The sequence below is a fragment of the Pelodiscus sinensis genome, chromosome 31 (genome assembly GCF_049634645.1).
Source record: "Pelodiscus sinensis isolate JC-2024 chromosome 31, ASM4963464v1, whole genome shotgun sequence".
Taxonomy (NCBI): domain Eukaryota; kingdom Metazoa; phylum Chordata; order Testudines; family Trionychidae; genus Pelodiscus; species Pelodiscus sinensis.
In genome coordinates this window covers 5,914,003-5,934,547 of record NC_134741.1, presented here as the reverse complement: position 1 = coordinate 5,934,547, position 20,545 = coordinate 5,914,003, and the positions used below count along the sequence as shown (strand labels likewise).

General features: G+C 52.2%; 1 protein-coding gene and 8 non-coding genes across 12 annotated transcripts in view; 5 read left to right on the top strand and 4 right to left on the bottom strand.

Moving 5' to 3' along the window:
* Positions 1–20,545, bottom strand: part of LOC142821611 (uncharacterized) — a 201,383-nt gene that overhangs the window by 164,309 nt on the left and 16,529 nt on the right. The window lies entirely within an intron of this gene.
* Positions 2,317–2,389, top strand: TRNAK-CUU (transfer RNA lysine (anticodon CUU)). The gene has a single exon. It is a non-coding gene; the product is annotated as a tRNA-Lys (tRNA).
* Positions 6,109–6,181, bottom strand: TRNAF-GAA (transfer RNA phenylalanine (anticodon GAA)). Its single transcript has one exon. It is a non-coding gene; the product is annotated as a tRNA-Phe (tRNA).
* On the top strand, positions 9,134–9,205 carry TRNAE-UUC (transfer RNA glutamic acid (anticodon UUC)). The gene has a single exon. It is a non-coding gene; the product is annotated as a tRNA-Glu (tRNA).
* TRNAF-GAA (transfer RNA phenylalanine (anticodon GAA)) lies at positions 12,187–12,259 on the top strand. The gene has a single exon. It is a non-coding gene; the product is annotated as a tRNA-Phe (tRNA).
* Positions 13,246–13,327, bottom strand: TRNAS-AGA (transfer RNA serine (anticodon AGA)). The gene has a single exon. It is a non-coding gene; the product is annotated as a tRNA-Ser (tRNA).
* TRNAG-UCC (transfer RNA glycine (anticodon UCC)) lies at positions 14,523–14,594 on the top strand. Its single transcript has one exon. It is a non-coding gene; the product is annotated as a tRNA-Gly (tRNA).
* Positions 18,093–18,166, bottom strand: TRNAT-UGU (transfer RNA threonine (anticodon UGU)). Its single transcript has one exon. It is a non-coding gene; the product is annotated as a tRNA-Thr (tRNA).
* Positions 19,736–19,818, top strand: TRNAL-UAA (transfer RNA leucine (anticodon UAA)). The gene has a single exon. It is a non-coding gene; the product is annotated as a tRNA-Leu (tRNA).

The following is a 20,545-nucleotide window of genomic DNA, read 5'->3' as shown; positions in this document are numbered from 1 at the left end:
TTTCACCCTAAGGATTGCCTGGTCTGTAAAAGCTGCGCCCTGGAAATGAGAAAGGAGCTAAAGTGACACTCGTGGGACTTGAACCCACAAACTTTGAATGTCTAGCTGGGCTCACATGAATCACTGCAGCTTAAAATAGTGATAGAAAAGTAGCCATGTTAGTCTAGGGTAGCTGAAACAAAATACAGAAAAAACCAGTTTCTTGCCATTTCAACCAGAAAGGACATTATCTCAATGGCTTAATTACCTGCATCCTGCTTCAAAAGCCTTTTAAAACTGCACTTTAAAGGGAATCCTCTGAACTGTTATTCATGCTAAAATTCGACACTTTACGGTGGGGTCCTAACAAAGACTCTAGTTATCTTACCCATTACAAAGATAGCTTCCCCAATTATCACCTCTAATATCATTAGCTCACAGACATTTACCTTCCCCCCCCGGCATCCCCGTTCTGTTCTGAAATTTGATTTGTCCTTTTCATATGTGTTCGGTTTTTTTTTGTATCCTTTGATATATATGGTGGTGACAATTTTCTTCCACTATTTGATCTGAGGAAGTGGGTCTGGCCCACGAAAGCTCATCATCTAATAAACCATCTTGTTAGTCTTTAAAGTGCTACACAGTCCTGCATTTTGTTGCAGCTTAAAAGTCCAACATGCTTTCCATTGCACCACAGAGCCTGATATCTCCACTCTCTGCTTTGCAGCACGGCAATTGCTGGTGGCAAAGAAAGGGGAGCCAGGTCTGTCTCTTTTGGGAGAGCAGGTAGGAAGAGGGAGGGGGCCACTGAGCCCCTGACAGTGAAAATAATGGATAAGAGCTGAGCTGCAGTTGGAGAATGTGGGCATCAATCCCACTGCCTCTCGCATGCTAAGCAAGTACTCTACCACTTGAGCTAATTCCGCTGCTGCATTTACAAAGGTTTTTGTGGAGGCACTTAACCCTAACCCTTCTCCACAGCGACATCTGTCATCTAGGTCAGTTAGTCGTGGGAAAGGAGAAGGCTCCGAAAAGGCCTCAAGGCAACTCTCAAGGAGACTCCCTGCAGCAAAGCCATGGGGGGGGGGGGGGGGGGGGGCCTCTGAGATGGCCCCTGCCCTGCAGCCTGGCCCACCTGGCCACTGTCATGGACTCTCTGTGAGGTCACCACCTCCCAAACTCCATTAGCCAATAAGCTGAGGGGCTGCGAAAGGCCCTTGTGATGTCACTGCCACACCCACCCCTGCCCTCCAGGGCTAATGTCCTGCCCCAGGCAGCCCCTTTGCCTGGCTGAGCTGCTCCCAGGGGTGAAAGTGACACATTTCTCACAGGGAGTCCTGGGAGATGAAGTAGCTGGAGGGAGCCAGGAGAGCAGAGGCCAGCCTGAGAGCTGAGAGTCAGAGGTGCCCACTGCACTTTCACACCACAGGTCCTATGGTGTAAGGGGCAGCACTCAGGACTCTGAATCCTGCAATCTAAGTTCAAATCTCAGTGGGACCTCCTAAGACTGAGCTGGTTGTTACAAGGTTCAGGTGCTTTGGCTTCTATACCCTGAGGTTCACTGGAGAAAATTTTGTTCCTCTTGCTGGGTGTCTGAGGCCACTGGAGCTCCATCTCCAGTCGGAGCAGGCTGGCGGGAAGGGCCTGATGCCATCACAGCTGCAGGGCAGGTCACCCACCTGACTCCTGAGCTCAGCCCGTGCTGGAGGCAGCCAGACAGTGTGAGCGGGTCAGAGGAGGAATTGGGGGAAGGGTCCTGAGTCCTGGCTCCCAGCCATGAACCTTGGCACAAACACCAATGGCCCCTGCACAAAGTGCATTGTGGGAATAAGAGTTGGGGCAGCAGGAAAGGGGCCGGCCCCTCAGCACCAGGGCACAGGCAGGAGAAGATGGGAGTGAATCCTGCTACCTCTGCCCTGGCAGGAGGGCTGGGGTCTAGGAATTTTTCACCCCAGCTTTGTGGGAGGCCAAGTAGGAAGGGGCCTCTGGAGGCTCATAGCCCCCTGGCCTGCTGTGTCTGTGGAAAGGGGGGAAGAGGACACATACCTCTCACTGGGGAACAGGGCGCATGGATCCCACTCGTTCCTGCAGAAAATGAAACAGGCTGAGCATTTTGCAGAGAACAGGCCAGAGCCCTTCTCCTGTCCCTGGAGAGATGGAAATGGGGCCGTTCCTTGTGGGGAAAGAAGTGGGTGTGTCGGGAGTGGGGTTCGAGTTCAAACCTCTCCACAGACCAGAACCCCACATTATGGGCAAGAAAGAGCCTTGAGTCAGGCAGTGGAGAACTCTTGGCTCCTGTTATGCTGGGATGGGATATTAGGAAACTTTTTGTACAGAGCCTGGCTAGCTCAATTGGTAGAGCCTGAGACTCTTAATCTCTGGGTCATGGGTTCAAGCCCTGTGCTGGGCAGTTCCTTTCTTTAACTCACTTTCTCAGTCTACAAGCAATTGGCTCTCAGTTTTCACCAGAGTTTTAGAAAAAAAAAGTCTAGTCCTGGGGTCCAGCTTTAGTAGAAGCAGAGGGATAACCAACTGCAATTTCCATCTTCTGAGGAGAAGGGAAGAGGATTTTCTTCTTCTCAGTTCTAGCCACATCAGCTCAGGGAGGAGAAAAAAATAACCCTCCGCCCACTGATTGTCCCCGTCAGCTTCTGTAGCTTCACCTCCTTCCAGCAAATTGAAGAAGGCCGGGTCCCCTCCTGGGGACTCCAACCCAAACCCTAGGACCAAGGGATTTACAAGCCAGATGATCAATGTTTGCTGCACTTCTCCCTCCCCCAAACTATGCCAAACCTCAAAGGTAAATTCTACAGTCCCAGCGGCTGGGGGAGATGTGCATGTCAGAGCCTCTGCCCACTGAGCTGTAGCCTTCTGTGCCCAGGGAGCCAGACACTGCCAGGGCTGGAGGGAAATGGGGAATGGCTGCACTTTGGGAGTCAAAGGTGTTGTCTGGGACCATAGAGTAGAACAGTTTCACCAAACTCCCTGAGGAGGGCACCATGGCTCATTTGGCTTTTCCCGAACCAGCAGTTCCATGGGTGGCCAGGGGAGGCCTCTTCTGTGTCCCAGGAGGACCTAGGAAAATGTGAGCTGCCACCACACATGAATCCCTCACCGCTGCCAGAGCCACTCCCTATGCTCAGCGGCCAGCTGCTAGCATGTGCAGGCTGGGATGCTGTGTGCAGGCAGCCTGCATGTGCAGGATATGATGTAGTGCGCTGTGAGTGGAATGGCATGGCCCCATTCCCGCCTCCCTTCCCGCGCTGATCCAGTGGCCGAAAGGGGCTGTGGCTGTTGCTGACAGGGAAGTAGCTGGGAGGCAAGATGCTGGCAGCAAGAGAATCCGGCTGCCTCTTTGCCCTGGGTCTCAGTGCACCATGTTGACTGCAGCCACCGTGACCGAACCTCAAACCAGCTGGACTAGCCAGCCCACATCACAGTGAGTCACTAGTGGCCCTGGCAGAGAAGAGCCCTTGGCAGCTGCAGAGACATCGCTGCAGCTGTGTGAGGCGCATTTCTTGAAAGGGCCACTTGTGAACTGCACTTTTGTTTGCTGGCTAGCTCAGTTGGTTAGCGCGTGGTGCTAATGATGCCAAAATCATGGGTTCAAGCCCTATGCTGGCCCCTGGGGTGTTTGTTTTGTTGACTTGCCCTCATTTTGCCTCCTGCTATGGACAGGGAAGCAGAAGCAGGCAAAAGGCTCAGGTGTTTGCAGGACTCGGGCCAGAGAGCTGGTAGGAGGAGGCTCCAGCCTGCACAGACCCAGTGGCTGAAAGGGCCTTGGCCTGGCCAGCTTCCCCCAATAGCAGGGAAAACTCTTCTCTTCCCTCCATTGTCCCCAGTGGGGTGACCTGATGCCCAAATTCCTGCTGTAGCAGTGGCTACCCCAAGGTTCCCTGCAGGGGTCAGGCTCCCCAGCACAAGGCACAGAGGGAGACTTAATGGGTGTGTCTAGACTGGCCAGTTTTTCCGGAAAATCAGCCACTTTTCTGGAAAAACTTGCCAGCTGTCTACACTGGCTGCTTGAATTTCTGCAGAAGCTCTGACTCCCTACTGTAAGAAATCAGTGCTTCTTGAGGAAATACTATGCTGCTCCTGTTCAGGCAAAAGTCCCTTTTGCGAAAAACTTTTGCGCAAAAGGGCCAGTGTAGACAGTTGAGATTTGTTTTGTGCAAAAAAGCCCCGATGGCGAAAATGGTGATCGGGGCTTTTTTGCGGAAAACCGCGTCTAGATTGGCCACGGATGCTTTTCCGCAAAAAGTGCTTTTGCGGAAAAGCATCCGTGCCAATCTAGACGCTCTTTTCCGCAAATGCTTTTAACGAAAAACTTTTCCATTAAAAGCATCTCCGGAAAATCATGCCAATCATGCCAGTCTAGACTTAGTCCCAGCGTTAGGTAAGAAATTGTCTCTCATGAACCTAAGGGGAAGGAAGGCAAAGCAGTGGAAGTGGGAAGTGGGAGGGTTTTGCAGCCAAACACTAGCAGGTCCCACTGAGATTTGGACTCAGCTTGCAGGACTCCCAGGCCCAAGTGCTGCTCCTTACACCATGGGACCTCCACCCAACACCACTTCCTCAGCTCAGTGACTCAATTATGCTGAACTGGAGCCTCAGCTCATGCCCACTGGGACCAGCGTTGCTTGTTTTCCTTCCACCCAGAGCCCCCTTCTTCTCCTGGACTGCAAGAAGCATCCCTGGGACAAACCCAGGCCTCTGCCTCCCCACAGCCAGCCCCACCCCCACAGGATTTGGTAGAACAAGAGGGAGGGTTCTCCTCAACCACTGAGTCCCAGAGCCTCTGGTTTGCCTCCCTCAGCTTGGCTTCCATTCTCTGTCCTATTCCTCCTTGGGCCAGTCTCACAAGGAGGCAGCAGGAAGAGGTGGCCCCATACCTAGCCTCAGGATGGGCAGCAAGACCTGAACTTTCCTGGGCACCAAGAGGAGCTGCAATGAAAGCAGAACATCTGTTTCTGCCTGGCTGTGAACCAGGGACTTTTTGCATGTTAGGCAAACATCATACCTACTACACCACAGAAAGCCACAAAAGTGCTTAAACTTGGCTAACTATTCTGTTACTAGCTCTTTTTCCAGCACCATGATGGGGAGGGGAAAGCAACTTTTCATGGAAAATTGCTGTGAGCTCTGAGTCTGGCAATTATTCCGTATAATTAGTATAAACAATTAGTAACACACATACTAAATGGAAACAAATCTGCCTACAACAAGTCACAGCTGGAGAGATCTCTGAAAACATCCACTCCATGTAGAGCCACAAATGGGATGTTAGAAATTATTTTAAAAGGTCCTTGTCAATAAGACAGTGACTATCATATTACATCTCTGTAAATCCATGCTGTGCCCACAACTTGAGCACTGACTGGAAATGTGGTTGCCTTACCCCCCGCCCCCAACAAAAAACCCATACCTTGGCATTGGAAACTTCAGACAAGCACAACAAAAATGATGAAAGGTTTGGATCAGCTGCCACATGAAGAGAGATTGGAACTTTTCATCTTAGAAAGATGGAGACAGAGTGGAAATAAAATAGAGGTCTATAAATCATGGCTGTTTTGAGACTGTAAATAAGCAAAGGTATTTTTCTTGTTCCCATAATAGAAGAACTAAGGATGCATCATGATATTAGCAGGTTGAAAACAAACAAAAGGAACAATTTCTTCACACAACGCACAGTCAACCTGTGGAACTCCTTGCCAGAGGATGTTGTGAAGACCAGGACTATAAGGGCATGTGTATACTTGGAAACTATTTTGAAATTGCTTAAATCAACATAATAACTTCCAGTCTAAGAAAATAGAAATAGCGTGTCCTCAGTATGGGGAAGCCTCAGATTTAGACCGAGGCAGGCTCTGTTACTGTTCATTTCTGGGGGCATGGAATTAAAAACAGAGACGCAAGGCTGGGAGCAGCTGAAGCCAAGAGCCCTGTTCTACTGTGTCAACAATCTCTGAGGTGACATGAAATCCCCTCTCCCATTTCTAACCCTGAAATATCAACTTTATTATGTCATTCCCAGCCTCTTGATACAGCCTTTGAACTCTGACTGCAGATACTGGCCTGCCAGAGATGGAGAGATGCCAAAAGAGACTAAGCCGCATTGACTAAGGCTTCTGCCAAAGCCCGGGATTGAACCAGGGACCTTTAGATCTTCAGTCTAACGCTCTCCCAACTGAGCTACTTTGGCAACTGCTGCAAGCTTTTTGAGGCCCATGTTTCTCTCAGGCATATTTTTCTCTCAGCAGAATACAAGTGAGATGCTGCTGCCAGTGGACCTGCAAGGCAAGATGAGCTTTGCCTGCTCCCCTCAGCCTGACTTGCACTTGGCCCCATTCCTGCCTCTCTTCCCGGGGTGTCCCAGTGGCTGAACGGGACTGTGGCTGCCAATGCAGGGAAGAAGATGGGCAGGGAGGCCGTGTTCCCTCTGAGATTTTCCATCCATGGGTGGAGTGAGTTTCATAATGTGCACCACTAGTGAGGTCGTTTGCGCTTGTGCGGATGTGCGCTACTGTGCCAGTTACTCACAAACAGCTTAGCTAAATATAGCTTGATAATTGTATAGAAGAAAAATACTGAAACAAGGGATGTCATTCCTGGCCACTTGGTACAGCCTTCAAACTCTGACTGCAGGGCTAGGTCTACATGGGGAGGTTCTTGCGCAAGGAATCCTGAAACCGGCCCCTTCTCCTGTCCCTGGAGAGATGGAAATGGGGCCGCTCCTTGTGGGGAAAGAAGTGGGTGTGTCAGGAGGGGGATTTGAGCTCAAACCTCCCCACAGATCAGAATCCCCCACTGGAGGCAAGAGCCAAGTCAGGCAGTTGAGAACACTTGGCTCCTGCTACTCTGTGATGGGGTATGAAAATACTTGTTACAGCCCGGCTAGCTCAGTTAGCAGAACAACATAAGGCTCTTAATCTCAGAGTCATGGCTTCAAGCCTTATGCTGGGCAATGACTTTCTTTAAGTCTCAGTCTACAAGCAATTCACTCTCTGCTTTCACCAGGGTTTTAGAAAGAAAAGTCTAGTCCTGGGGCCCAGCTTTAGTAGAACCAGAGAGAGAACCAACTGCAATTTCCATCTTCTGAGGAGAAGGGAAGAGGATTTTCTTCTCCTCAGTTCTAGCCACATCAGCCCAGGAAGGAGAAAAAATAACCCTCCGCCCGCTGATTGTCCCCTGTCAGCTTCTGTAGCTTCACCTCCTTCCACAGCAGCTCCAGCTTTGAGCTCCAAATCTCAAGGGGCTAGTGAGGAAATGAGGAGCTGACAACTCAGGTTAGTGGCTTCCCTGAGAACAAGAGGTGGAGTGTTCACAAGGTGCAGTCCCCTTTTAGAAAAAGCTAGTAACAAAACAGTCATCCAAGTTCCACAAGCACCCAAGTGTGTTTCTGTGGTGTAGTGTTTATCACATTTGCTTAACATGCGAAAGGTGCCTGGTTCAAAGCCAGGCAGAAACACAAGGCCTTCTGTTATTGCTGCTTCCCCTGGGTGACCAGGTAAGTGCAGCTGCTGCTGAGCAGCCTGTTCCTGGGATGAGCCCAACTCCCATGTGACAGAGGGTGGTGATGTTAGCTGAGAATGCCTCTTGGTGCCAGTGTGGGAAGGGGAGATGAATCAGGCCAGGCAGCTGCTGGAGGCTTGTGGCTTGGCCTTCCCTACCCTGGGGAGGCTGGTGTATTGGGCTGGCTCTTCCTGCTGCCTCCCTTGTGTGACTTGCCCAGTGTCCACAGGCCAAATGTCGGAAAAGCCTCTTCCAGAAAAAGCAGCTGAAAAAGCTACACAAACTGAAACTGGGTTTTGAAATTTGCGCAGGTTTTTCCAGAAGAGCAGTGCAGTGTAGACACAGCCTGAGTATTGCTCAGCACTAGTAGAAGACAGAAGACAGGAAGGGACAAAAGAGTCTAACGGCACCTGAAGCCTTTCAGAACAACCCCCAGCCCCAACCCCAAGGACCAGCCCTTCCCTCCACTCTCACTGGGGTCTGCTGGGAACTGTCTGGACTCAAGGCCACCCCAGTGTCAGCCTAAGGATTGCCTGTGTCAGTGACATCACAAGGGGCTTTTGCAGCACTGCATCTTATTGGCTAATGGAGTTTGGGAGGCGGTGACCTCACAGAGAGTCCATGACAATGGCCAGGTGGGACAGGCTGCAGGGCAGGGGCCATCTCAGAGCCCCCCCATGGCTTTGCTGCAGGGAGTCTCCTTCCTTAGTGTTGCCCTTGTGGCCTTTTTGGAGAATTCTCATTTCCCAGGACTAACTGACCTAGAAGGCAGACGTCCCTGTGGAGAAGGAAGAGCCTCCAAGAAGGACACACTTTGTACAGCATGGGAATTAGCTCAAGTGGTAGAGCACTCGCTTCGCATGTGAGAGGCAGTGGGATTGATACCCACATTCTCCAGTGTTGGGAGAAATCCCTGTTTTCCTTTTTACTGGCAGAGCCAGCCAAGGGGCTAAGTGGCTCCAGTAGCCCCCTCCCCCTCCTCACCATTTCCTACTTGCTGTCCCCAAAAGCCAGCCACACTGGGGCAGGGAGCTGCTGGACACCAGCCTTCATGGAACTTCTTCTCAGCTTGGGAAAGGGACAAGCAAGGGGCAATGGGACAGAGGTTTATGCGATGATGACGGGTGCAGAAAGCAAATAAATTATTTTTTCTCCTACTCAAGAACCAGGCTGACAGAATGAAACTGGTAAGTAACCAAGTTGAAAATAGACCAAAAGAAGCATTTTTGTGCCCAGTGGAACTCCTTGCCAGAGGATGTTGTGAAGGTGAAATCTACAAGAAGGTCCAAAACAGAACTGGATAATTTAATGCAGGAAAGGTCAATCAATGGCATTTAACCAGGATGGACAGGGCAGGTGTCCCTAGCTGGTGTATTCCAATAGCTGGGAATGAGCGACTGCAGGGATCACTTAATAACTGTCCGTCCTGAGGATTCCCTCCGGACAATGAAATTGGCTGCTGTTGTGAGACAGGATCCTGGGCTAGTTGGACAACTGGCATGGCCCAGTCTGGCTGCTTTGATGTTCTGTTTGGCTGTTCTTGTCCCCTCTGGGCAAAGGAGAATGGGCCCGCAATCCTGAAGTGGACAGAAAATGGCCTGCGAAGGCTGGTGTAGGTGAGCAAAAAAGTGTGTTTCAGGTGTCCCTGATGGTCTAGTGGTTAGGATACAGCCCTTTCACTGCTGTGGCCTGGGTTTGATTCCCAGTTAGGGAAACCAGACTGAGATTTCACATGGCCACTGCCTTGTCATTTTTCTCACCTCATTACCACATGTTACAGCAGCTGAGACCCAAGAGGTTACTTCAGGCTCCTTCCCACCTCTCCCTCACTGCTAAGACAACACTTGCCATTTTCAGCAGGGGCAGAGCTGGGTGACTCAAACTGCCCCTCCCCTCTCCCATGCAGGCAGCCCTGCAGGAAGCTCTGTGGCACACACAGCACTAGCCCAACGCACAGTCAGGTGGGCACAAGATCCATTGGTTCAGTTTGGTTGTTGAAGGAGACAACCCAGAACTGGCTCCAGCCCCCACTCAGTAACCTGAGGAAATGACCCACCAGGCCTGGGCCCCTCGGAGAGGCAACGATTCCCCACTGGCCAGGGCAGAGCCTCCCTCTCACACAGTCATGGTGCCTTCTCCCCCTGGTCCTGCCTCCCCTTCACTCAGCTCTCACTGCTCGGTGCTGCCAGGGAGGGGCCTCACTGCGAGAGCCGCCTGGGCAGGTTCCTGCCACAGAGACACGTCCCAGAGCAGGACGGATGCTCAGACCGACACTGAGTGTTGCTCAGCGCTGGGGTGAGACAGGGAAGGACAAAAGGGTCTAACGGCGCCTGCAGCCTTTCAGAACAGCCCCCGGCCCCACCCCAAGTACCAGCCCTTCCCTCTGCCTCTGCTGGGCTCCACTGGACACTGCCTGGACTCAGGCCTCCTCGGTGCCAGCCTAAGGGCTCTGGAGAAGACAGGGCAGCTCCAGGGGCAGAGTCCAGAGCCCCTGGCTGGGAAGGGATCAGTAAGCAGCTTTGAGGCTGGGCTGCTGCACAGTTTAGTCAGGGGTGGTGAAGGGGGAAATCTCGCTCCCCTGGGGTACAGAGCCCCCAGAAGGGTCCGAGGCTGGAGGTCAAATCAGTGAGGCACGAGAGTAACCTAGAAGAGAAAACTTTATGATGCATGCATGCAGGCTGTCACTTCCAAGAGTGAAAGCAGCAGCCCTGACAGACAGATTCAGGTATCCTTTATACAGAATGCTTAGACAGCTCAGTTGTGGATTGTTTTTCTTTAACATATCAAAGTCTCAGCAGAAGCACTCTGAGACTTCTGTTCACCCCAGGAGTGCTAGAAGTAAGTTTTACAGAACAAAGCCACATGAGAACTTGAGTGGAGGAGTCTACAAGGCAAACTGTGACAAAGATAAGGGTTTACATGACAAATTGTGACAGACTAGGAGTATCCATGAATTTGAGATAGTCATTCGTAAGGGTCTTTGATTAGAGTTAATTTGATTTCACTCTGATACAGGGAGAGAGGCCTGGAAAACTGTTTAACCCTTACAGCAGTTTTCTTTCAGAGAGTTTTGATTTCCTGCACAGTCCCCCCTTTAGACACAATTGGAGTTATTTGATTTTTCTCCCACAATTCCCCCCTTTAATACTCCTATTGGAGTATTACTTAAAGTTATTCTAGACATTCTTAGGTATTCTTCTTTTGCTGGGATGAATTTTCATCTTAGGGGGAGGTTTTCTTTATCTGCTGGGTAAATGACCCACTGCCCATTCAACCCCAGATCTTTACCAGTGCCAATTTTGCTTTCAAAACACAATGGAAACATAGTTCCTGATGGATGTAATGCTTGAGTAAGGGGAATCCCTGAGGCAATCAGGTTTTTTTATGCCAAATCTGCCTGTTCCCCCCCATGACTATGTACTTCTGGCACAGTGTTATCATTCTGGGCATCTACCCATTCCCGCTCTCCTGTAGAGTACTGACTACCAGTAAATCTCAATTTTAGGGGTCTGGTCCACAGGGAGGCAGGAGTTGGGATAAACTGTAATGGTAAAAGGCCTTTAGAGCCTTTTATGAGCTGTTCACATATCCAACAGTCACTTGCATTGGTGAGGGACACAACCTTTTGCAGGGCTTCCCAATAAGGGTGGGGAAAGTTATACACTAAGGCTATTCTGACTACTAAAAGAAGGAAAACAATCCTCATCCTATTATAGTATCTTAAATTTCTAAAGTAGAAAGGATAATAATAATAATAATAATAATAATAATATAGTAATTAGCTAGCAACTAGCAAAGCAGTCTCTTTAACTAAGCTTAATCAGTTAGTATTGTTGGGCTTGCCTCTGCAGGCACTCTTCGAGATTTCGTAGTCTCTTAGTTCACTCAATACTGGAATGGATTCCCCTTTGAGAGCTACGGGGCACCAGGCTCACCTGTAGGTCTTTGCTGGCACAGTCCTACCTCTCAGGTTGTACCTCGAAGCTCCTGGTGGAGGTCGGTTTGGTAACAGTCTGGTTTGAGAGTCTGTTGCCTCGGTCCGCTGAACCTCGTCCTCAGGTGATTCCTCCAGGGAGGGGTCCTGGGTGACGGGGTCAATCAGCTCTGTTGGATCTGCAGTTCGGCGTACATGACTTGCGTGGATCCACGAGGGGCGCTCGTTCACCTTTACTGCTGTGTGGGTGATGAGCAACGATTGGAACGGTCCTTTCCACCGGGCTGTCAGGGAATTCTTTCTGCGATGTTCCTTCACGAACACGTAGTTGCCTGGTTGGATGTTGTGGCACGGTACATCAGTAGGTACTGGGAGGGCTTCCTTCACCTGCAGGTGCAAGCTCTCCTAACCGTCATTTTATGTCTAGGTTTCTTCTTTCTGTGTGGCTGCTAGCCTGTGGGCCTCCTGCAACATTAAACTGCTTACAAATCACACATGAATTAGATATTCTTGACAGCTTCTAGGTGCACGCCTGGGGCGTACCATTGTTTTAGGGTCTGTGAGGCCAATCTGTGTTGGGTGACTTCATGAGCTGGATCCAACCCGCTGGCCTGTATTGCCCAGGCCTGGCTTAGAGGGAATCTGGGCTGTGGGGGAGGGGCGCTGTGGAGAGGCCAGTCTCGCCTTCCTGGGCAGGGCATGACGACATGCAGCCCAGCTACACAATGTCCCAGACAGAGAATTACAGCCAAAGTATCATGGCCAAAGTAGCTCAGTGGGGAGAGCGTTAGATTGAAGATCTAAAGGTCCCTGGTTCAATCCCAGGCTTTGGCATATGCTGATAAGGGCTAATAACTTCAAGTTGATGGGTTTGTTTAAAGCTGTCATCGCAAGCTGCCCTGCAGGAGGAAAGTTGAGTTGTAGTGTCACTTGGGGGAAATCTGGTAAGGCCACAAGAAATACTCCCTGTTGGCCTGGCTGGAACATGGCACCACATTAGCATGTTGCTGGCACTAATGTGCTCCCCTGGGCCTGAGGAGTGCAAGAGATGGGGGACCCTCTAAGGGGCCCTCTGAGCCTGGGACTGTCTGTTTGATGGACACACACTGGCCCCTCCCTTGCTTCGTAGGACAGGGCCTCTTGCTGTTCCTTGGCTACTCAGTTGTTGGGCTTATTCAAGCAGCAGGAGCTTATCTGGGGAGCCACAATAAGATCAGAGCTCCCCCCATTTCTGCTTGGCTTTGAACTAGGAGCCTTTTGCATTGTGCATATTAAGCAAACAGCAAACACCATAACCACCACAGAAACATAAACATTCTTGTCAGTTTTTTTCTGTACATAAACTTGGACAAATATTCTGTTACTAATTTTTGGCCAAGGCCTTGGGGGGAAGTTGCAGAGCTAGCGCAGGAAACAAGACCCACGCCCCCCCCCCCACACACACAATATTTCTCTAGACCTTTGCTCCCAACACAGGCCCGGGGGGGGGGGGGGGTGACCCACATCACATCCCCAACATTTCTGCCCTTAATAGATGGACCTTTGCGGGCAGCCCCAGACACTCCATCCTCTCACTCAACTCCTATCACACACTGGAGCAGGGCAGCCCCCAGGGGTAGGGCTGAGCCATGGGGTGCTGGGCAGGGGGCAGAGGCTGCAGGAGCTGAGAGTTTCCCTAGAGCTCAGGGACCCACAATGAAGCCCCATGTCCCACGTCTCTCTCGGAAGGTGCAGAAAGGGATTGACTGGGGATGGGGAGAGTGGCTCAGGGGTTGTGCAGCTTGTTGCCCTGGTTAGGGGTGTGGCCAAAACTCAGGCCTCACTGTGAGCAGGATTTGAACCTGCGCAAGGAAACCCTATTGGATTTCTAGTCCAACGCCTTAACCACTCGGCCATCACAGCTCTGAGTGCAGCAGTGCCCCAGGGCCAGGGAAACTGGTAAATAATCCCAGTGCCCAGGCCTGACATCACCTGCCCCACAGAATTCACATGGGAAACCTGGCTCCCTGAGCACAGGGGGAGCTTGGGGGCTCCTTGCTGGGCCGTGGGGTGAAGCATCAAACCAGCCCCCTTCTGTGGGGCTGTGAGTGTTGCTGTCCCTGCTGTACAGACAGGGCCATGGAGGCAGAGAGAGATTCACTGAATGGGCCAAGGTCACCCAGCGAGTTAGAGCCCAGCTCTGCCCCCAGCTCCCTGCCCCACCCACCGACGTGCTGACTCCCTCGCTGCCAGGGGGCTGTTTGCATTGGCCTCTTTTGCTGTCTTTTCTGCTGTGAGACATTGGGACAGTTGGCCAGGGCGTCCCGCAGTTGCCCTTTATAGCTGCCATCAGGCATCACAGGCCCGGTTCCCAGATTGCGGGCTGCAGTAGCTCCCAGCAGCCACCCTGCAGCGGCTGCCCGGGGGAAGGGGGCCACGTTAACCCCCGCAGCACCGGTCAGCAGCGCCTTTCTCCCCATGGCTGCAGGGCCCTGCATGGCCAGGCTTACCCACCCCAGGCAGCCTCGGGCTGCGCACCACTGGTGGTAGCCGGGCTAGGTCAGGCACGTGCATCCTGCCACTGCCAGCTCCGCGCATGCGCCCTCCCCCAACCCGGGGCACAATTGAACTGTCAGCCCGGGGCACCGGAATGGCTCGGTCTGGCCCTGCCTGTGAAGTGTCCCTGGAGGGGTCTCTGGGGGCTTGTGCCTGTGACATGGCTCTCAGGAAGGCAGAAGTGCTCCATCTTAGGCGAAGGACCCAGAAACAACACTTTACAGCAAAGAACACAGGGACAGCTCTTGGTCCTCATCCCTGAGCCACACAGAGTATCCAGAAGCCACTTCCCCCCCTCTCCCTTGGCTGCTCTAGAGCTCAGCCCAAAGTCTGATAAACTCTACTCTCCCACCCAACAACCTCTGGGACTCCTCTCCCGCCCGGCTCCTCACACCACGGAGAGCGCAGGGCAGCCACTACCCCAGAGTCACCACTCCTGATCTTTGCTAATGGCCAAGAAGTTCTGCTTTACCCAAACCACACAGGCACCCTCTCGCCTCTGGCCAGCCTCATGGCAGACGTGGGCTTCCCTCACTTATTTTCACAGGAGTTTTGCAGGTAGGCATTGGTGGTATAGTGGTGAGCATAGCTGTCTTCCAAGTAGTTGACCTGGGTTCAATTCCCAGCCAATGTGGTTCTTCCCTCACATACCTCTGCTGTGATTCCTTGACCTTGGCTCTGACTTGGTCTAGGATGTGGGGGTAGAAGGGAAGTGGCCTTTCTTTGCTAGACCATTGGCCATTCAGCCATAAATGTCCATGTTCCTCCACATGGACTGCAGGGCCTGCAGAGACTCCTCCTGGGATCACAGCTCCAAGAGGGTTTTTATCTGTGTCCCAGACAATGACAGTGCCTGGCATTTGCTGTCCCTTGCTTGATTTGATTCCCAGCCAATGCAAGGTGGGAAGGGAACAGGCAACCTCCTGGGGAAGAACTTATTTAACCCTGAACAACAGGCACAAGTGGGTCCCACAGCCAAGGGCTCCCTCTCACCGCTTTTCGTGGGGAGCAGCTTTGACACATACACGGCTTGAACCCATAATCTTGGTATTATTAATTCCAGGTACTAACCAACTGAGCTAGTCAACCAAACAGAACCTAACTCACAAATAGCCCTTTCAGGAGGCGCATCCGGCAGCTGAAGGGATGTCTCTGCAGCTGCCAATGGCTCTTCTCTGACAGGGCCACTAGCAACTCACTGTGATGTGGGCTGGCTCATCCAGCTGTTTGAGGTTTGGTCAAGGTGGTTGGCGGCCGGCATGGTGCACAGAGACCCAGGGAAAAAAGGCAGCCAGGATCTCTTGCTGCCAGCACCTTGCCTCTGAGCTTCTTCCATCAGCAGCAGCCACAGCCCCTTTTGGACCCTGGGTCAGCCCAAGAAGGAAGGCAGGAATGGGGCCAAGTAGGGAGTCAGGCTGAGGGGGGCAGGCAAAGCTCATCTTGCCCTGCAGGCCCAGTGGCAATAGCTTCTCTCTTGTGCACTGCTGAGGAGAAAAACACTCAGGCATCCTTGCTAACTGTTTCAGAGAGCAGAAGAAGGTAAACTCTTCATTAGTGAGAGAAACTGTCACCCCAGGTGGGACTTAAACCCACAATCTCTGGCTTAGAAAGCCAGTACCTCGTCCATTAGGCCACTGGGGCACACAGAAAAGTCTGCCAGGGAAAGAAATTCTCCCTTCTAAATGACCCTTCTTCAACTTCTAGCACCTAATGAAGCCCCTTTGAAGAAGCCAGATGCACAGGAAGGGCTGATCACACCCCTCTGAAAATCAGCTTTCCACGGGTATCTGTAGTTGGCTCTGAGTCATGAGCCTTGACGTCTCGTCTCCCTCCCGAAACCAGGGAAGTGTCTCCCACCGCTGCAGCCTCCTGAGGCTCTATGGCCCTGTCTGTACAGCAGGGACAGCAACACTCACAGGCCCACAGGAGGGCCCCTGGCCTAGCAATGTGGCCCCCTGAGCAGCCTCTGATGTTCCCTGTGTGAGCCCCAGAACCAGCCCTGAGTGAGGGGGGCAGAGGGGGAGCAGCTCACACATGCCAAGGGGCTGGCCAGGGGCAGGACATGAGCCTGCAAGACAGCAGTGACATCACAAGGGCCTTGTGCAGCACCTCAGCTCATTGGCTGGGAGGCAGCGACCTCACAGAGGGTCCATGGCAACAGCCAGGTGGGACAGGCTGCAGGGCTGGGGCATCTCAGAGACCCCCATGGCCTGGCTGCCTGGAATCTCCTTTGTGAAGTTTCCCCTTGAACTCACCTCTAAGCCAGCCTCAGACCAGAGCACCCAGGACTCCTCTGCATGACGGGTGAAAGGGTTTGCTGTGTGAATTCTGTGGGTCAGGTGACGTCAGGCCTGGGCACTGAGATTATTTGCCATTTTCCCTGGCCTGCTGTTGCTTAGACCTGTGATAGCCACGTGGTTAAGGTGGTGGACTTAAAACCCAATAGGGGCTCCCTGCGCAGGTTCAAATCCTGCTCACAGCCAGGCCTGTGTTTTGGCCACACGCCTTCCTAGGGCAACATGGTACCCAAACCCTGAGAAGAACATGCCTGTCCCATCAGAAGGGACACCTGCAGAAGGCAACAGAGGCTACAAAAGCAGGAGAGAACATGGATTGCAGGGTCCTGCCTAACAACAGGAAAACCAGTCTGGCTTTCAGCAGAGCCACCTCCCCATGGACACAGCCAGGGGACCAAGCAGCTCCAGTGGCCCCTCTGTCTCCCCAAAAGCCAGCCCTGGTTGGGTAGAAAGATGCTGGGCCCAGCGGCTTCCCTTCACCTGGCAGAGGCAGAAGCGATGGAGACAGGCCCAGGGGTGTATGGGCTACAAAAGCCTCTTGATCCCTTCTCAACTCCTAACAGTGCAAACATCAGGGAGAGTAGCTCAGTGATAAGACTACAAATTATATGAGCGTTACTTCAAATCCAACTGACCATTCAATGGAAACATTTCTCTCTCCAATTCCATTACATTCAAGGTTTCTATTTTTTTTTAATTCTTTAAATGAAGACGAATCCTTACTGCTGTCCTGTTCTAATGTGCATAAACCAGGCAAACCCGTCCCTCAGCTGGAGCCAGCTCAAACCCGCTGTGTGTCTGGTTTCTGTTTCCATCCATTCAACAAGGGTGTGATTTGGAAGCCCAAAGGCAGGTCCTTGGTCTCCACGGGCTGTGCTGTGCGGAAGAACAAGAACCACACCCAGCTGGGGAGGAACGGCCTAGTGTGTATTGCAATTGGTGGAGGAGTTGCCCAAATCTACCGGAGATGGGCAGGAGCCTGTTACAAACATACAGTAAACACCGTTATCACACTGCCCGGTGCACATTCCTACCTTCCTTTGTGCACACAACATCCATGGGGCTCTAATTACTGGCCACCTGCCTTTCACACAGATCATTGATCCTTGTGACTTTCAGCTACATTCATACGGCAGCTGTTTAAACATAATGTGCTTCTATTGCATGATCAGCACCAGAATCTCCGGCTACGTCTACACTATGAATTTTCTCAGCAAAAAAGGTGCTAACGAGGGTCTCATTTGCGTGAGTCATGATCTTATTTGAATATTTTCTGGCAAACTGATTTTGTGCTGGAGTTGCTGTGCAAAAACAAGCAGTGTGGAAGTTTTCTTTTTGTGCAAAACCCCCTTTTTCTGCAAGATCAGGATACCTCTTTTGGGGGGCATAAAAATCTTGTGAAAAAAGGGGGTTTTGTGCAAAAAAAATGTTCACACTACTTGTTTTTGCAAAACAATCCCATTGGAAGAAAATATGCAAATGAGATTGTGACTCATGCAATTGAGTCCCTTATTAACATATTTTTTAAGGAGAAAACTTCTAGTGTAGATGTAGCCTCTGTGAGTCACCAGCAATGGGGCTGTTTGCATCTAACTAATTGCCTCATTATGCTATGTCTTCACTCAGGTAGAGTCGGCTGTTGCAATCCATCTTCCAGAGCTTGATTTAGCAAGTCTAGCTAAGCCTCACTAAATCAAACCCCTAGGGTACCTCCTGCTCTTTGCTACTATCCTACTCCCACTGTGAGAGCACCACCAAGCTCAACTGAAGGTAAAATCAACTCCAGATACATGTTGAGGGACAGTGGGAAGAAAAGACCCATTGACCTGGCAACAAGGCACCACTGGGAATTGAACACAGGATATCTTACTTACAAGGCAAGCGCTTTAGCCAACTAAGCCATGGTGCCCTCCTTGAAAGCCGCTTTAAAACTGTTCTACTTTATGGTTCCAGACACCCCCTTCCCATTCCAAAGTGCAGCCGTTCCCCATTCCCCTCCAGCTCTTGCCATGACTCAAGGCCTGCGCAGCCCAAGACATTAGATTGGCAGCTGGAACCCAAAACCTTTTTGTCAATTGTAGCAGCACCAGGCCCCAAAGGGACAGACCCAAGGCAGCCGCATGGTCCTAAGGCCGAGCCTGCAGCCAGGGGGAGGGAGAAGAATCTCTCCTTTCAGCTGGATTTGAATCAGCAACCTAAGGGCACTTGCCGAGCACCCGCTACAGACCTCTGCTCTGCCAGCTGAGCTATGGAAGGTGCCTGGGGCAGGCGGCTTTGCCCAGGTGGCCCTTGGATGAGTGTCAGGTCAAGAGCCCCCCGAAGGAGACGGCCTCCCAGGGGAGGGGCAGGAGAACCCAGCAGCACAGGGGTGTCACAGGCGCTTCACCCGCAGAAGGACCCTTGAGTGATCCAGGCAGAAACGCCGCGTCTCGCTCCCTGCAGCTCCCCTTGCTGCCCTGGCAGGCGCTGCCCCTTCTCCCACCGGCCTGGGCCTGGCCTCCCTCCCCCGCCTGGCACCACAGAAAGCCCCTTGGCGTGAGCCTGGGCAAGCTCAGGCTGTGGGCTCTGGGGCCAGCCACCTTGTGGGTCAGAGGCCCCTACCCACAGTGCTACTCCAGGGGGCCTGGTTCCAGGGCCTCCTAATCCCAGGGCCTGGGAGGCTGGAGGCCTTTTCCCTGGAGTCTCAGAGCTCCCTCAGTGCCACCTGCCAGGAAGGGGAATCTCCCGCAGGGCCGGTGCGATGTAGGAACCTCTCCCAGGGCAGTGCCCCCAGCCCAGTCCCTGCCCCTTGCAGGGGCAGGTAAGAGAGACCCCCCTCCTCTCCCCCAGAGAGCAGCCCCCCTGGGCTGTAGGAGGAGGATCTGGCCCAGGGCTGCTCCCAGCAGAGGTGGCTTTGATTCCAGCCTGGGTCCAGGGAAACTGCTCCCAGTTCCCAGCACGTGCGAGGTTGGGGGAACGAGCAGGTCAGTGTTTGCAGATATTTACACTTACTTGCATAATGTGTACACAGATATGCAGGGCTCGGCAATTAGGGCAATCTGCCCATCCGTGGTGAGTAGATTTTAGCCCAGTGTGGGGCTCAGTGCAGTCTACGCATGCGCAGTGATATGTAAATAAAATGTTACCAGTCTGGCAAAGGTTTGTGATTGGGTTTGTCTGTCCATGGTATAAACACAAAGGCTGGAAACACTGGCCTGATCCATGGGGGCTGGCCGAAAGCAAGGCAGGGAAAACACTGGGTGAAGGGGGGGAGGTATTTTCTCCACCAGGCCTTTGTCCCTCGGAATCCCTGGGGACGTTGGGTTTTGTCTCGTTTGGTTTTCCTTTTCCCTGCGTCCCTCCTCGCTGTGAGGAGGGGGCAGCTCTCGCCCTCGCGGTGGGAAGCCCTGGTACCGGGATGGGATGGGCAGATGTGCTGAGAGTGAGTCCCTGGGCTGTTTGGGGAGAGAACTTTCTCATGTCTGCTCTTTCCCCCACTACCAGGATGGCTGAGTGATTAAGGTGTTGGACTTAAGATCCAATGGACATTTGTCTGTGTGGGATCAAACCCCACTCCTGGTAGCTTTGCTTCTTTAGTAAGACATTGATCTGGATGGTGTTTAGTCCTGCTGTGAGGCAGGGGACTGGACTTTGTCTCTGAAGGTCCTGTGGGCTATATCTGCACTGGCAGGTTCTTGTGCAAGAACATGTGCTGCTGTGTGTGAGCTGTGCTTTTGTGCAAAAGCATCCATGGCAGTGTGGACACTCTTTTGTGCAAGAAACCCCTGTCCTGAACTCTTGTGCAAGAAGACTTACACCTGCTAGAAAAGAGCATAGCTCTTGTGCAAGAAGCCCTTTCTTACTACACTTTACTGTAAAACTTCTTGCACAAGAGCGAGTGGGCAGTGTGGCCCTTCTTGCACAATAACCTACCAGTGTAGACACAGTCCACCAGTGTGGACACAGCCTTCCAGTTCTAGTCCTGGTTCTGATTGGCTCAGGGAGGAGACTCAGGACTTTGTTGTTCTCCTTAAGTCCCAGCAAATGAGCCAGAACCAATCGTCTGCTCAGGGAATTGTTCTGCTTTTCACCAGTGGTTGTCTCTGAGCAGCTCCTGAGTCTCTCTGTTTCCCAGTGCTTCTAACCCACTGGCTGAGCCATCCCTAGGCCGGGCTGTGGGGCTGTCGCTCCTTTGAGACACTTTAGTCTGATCCGTCAGGGTGTGAAACACCAGACTGAGGGGGAGTTTCAGCATCAGGCTTCTGGGTTCTGTTCTTTAATCTCCACCCCACTCAGTCACCCACCCCCA